Source organism: Bos mutus, chromosome 4, assembly GCF_027580195.1.
Source record: "Bos mutus isolate GX-2022 chromosome 4, NWIPB_WYAK_1.1, whole genome shotgun sequence".
NCBI classification, from domain to species: domain Eukaryota; kingdom Metazoa; phylum Chordata; class Mammalia; order Artiodactyla; family Bovidae; genus Bos; species Bos mutus.
In genome coordinates this window covers 118,182,664-118,184,509 of record NC_091620.1, presented here as the reverse complement: position 1 = coordinate 118,184,509, position 1,846 = coordinate 118,182,664, and the positions used below count along the sequence as shown (strand labels likewise).

The 1,846-nt window shown below is 49.8% G+C and overlaps 1 non-coding gene across 1 annotated transcript; it reads left to right on the top strand.

Moving 5' to 3' along the window:
- The first annotated feature begins 411 nt into the window (after nucleotides 1-411).
- Nucleotides 412-483, top strand: TRNAH-GUG (transfer RNA histidin (anticodon GUG)). The gene has a single exon. It is a non-coding gene; the product is annotated as a tRNA-His (tRNA).
- Nucleotides 484-1,846: the final 1,363 nt, after the last annotated feature.

Sequence of the window (1,846 nt, the reverse complement as noted above, 5' to 3'; positions counted from 1 at the left end):
CAAAAGGAATCCCAAGTTTGCCCTCACAACTGGAAATGAGGCCTAAATCCCCTGAGGCAACACGAGAGGTTCCCTGAGATCCCCTTCGAAACTTGAGAGGAACACAGTGCTTCATGCAGCAACTTGACAAAAACCACGAGATACCTCCTCAACCAGAGATGAGGCCCGATTGCCTGCAGCGACTCAGGAGCAATCCTGAGCTCCCCCTCACAACTCAAAAGGAGGCCTGATTACCCTGAGGCAACCTAAGTGGTACTCTGATATCTCCATTGCAACTCGACATGAACCCCGAGTTTCCCACCTGAATTCGAGATGAGGCCAGATTCCCATGCAGCAACAGGAGAGGAAACCCCAGTTCCCCTTTGCAACTTGAAAAAAGGCATGACTCACTTGAGGCAACAGGTTAGGGCTTCCCTGGTGGCTCAGAGGGTAAAGCATCTGCCTGTGATGCAGGAGACCCAGGTTCAATCCCTGGGTCGGGAAGATCCCCTGGAGAAGGAAATGGCAATCCACAACAGTATTCTTGTCTGGAGAGTCCCATGGACAGAGGAACCTGGTGGGCTATAGTTCACAGGGTCACAAAGAGTAGGACACGACTGAGTGACTACACTACACTACTACTACACTTGAGGCAACAGGATAGGTTCCCTCAGGTCCCTGTCACAACTCGAAAGGAAGCCAAGCTTCCCATGGCAAATGGAGAAAAACCATGAGATTCCCCACTTATCTTATGATGAGGCCCAATTCCCCTTCAGTGACTCGAGAGCAGTCCCAAGTTCCCCCTTGCAACTAGAAAGGATGTTTGCCTCCCTTTTGCAACTCAAAAGGCTCCCCCAGATCCCCATTGCAACTCATGAGGAACCCCAAGCTTCCCACTGCAATGGAACAAAAAAACACAAGATCCCACCTCAACCAAGATGAGGCCCGATTCCACTGCAGTGACTTGAGAGCAATCCCAAGTTCCCCCTTGCAACTCAAAAGGAGGCTTGACTCCCTTTTTGCAACTTGAGAGATTCCCTGAGATCCTCGTAAGAAACCGAGAGGAATCTCAAGGCCCCCACTACAATTCAAGAACACCATGTTCCCCACCACATCTCGAGATGAGGCCTGATCTCCTGTTTTGACTCAAGAGGAATCCAGAATTTCCCCTCAGAACTAGAAAGGAGGCCTGAGTCTCCTGAGGCAAATCAAGAGGTTCCCCGAGATCCCCATCACAACTTGAAAGGAACCCCAAGATTTCCTCTGCAACTAGAGAGGAACCCCAAGTTTCCCACCTCCACTTGAGATGAGGCCCAATTACCCTGAATCATTTTGAAAGCCATAATGAGTTCCCCTGGGCAACTAGAAAAGAGGGTTGTCTCCCTTTTTGCAACTCAAGAGGGTCCTCCAGATCCCAGTCACAACTTGAGATGAACCCCGAGTTGCATGCTGCAACTTGAGAAAAACCACAATATCCCCCCTCGACCCAAAATGAGGCCTGAATCCAATGCATCAGTGGAGAACAATCACGAATTCCCCATGTCAACTCGAAAGAAGGCTTGATTCCCTTTTTTCAACTCAAGAGGTTCCCTCAGAATCCTGTCACAACTGGAAAGGAACGACTAGTTTCCTGCCTTAACCCAAGATAAGGCCCAATTCCCTTGCAAGTTCTCAAGAGGAATTGAAAGTTCCTCCTCACAAGTTGAAAGGAGGCCTGACTCTCTGGAGGCAAATGAGAGATTCCCTGAGATCCCCATCACACCATGAGAGGAACCCCAAGATTCCCATCAGAACTCGAGAAAAACCACGAGATCTCCCCTCAAAGCAAGATGAGGCCCCATTCCCATGCAGCGACTCGAGAGCAATC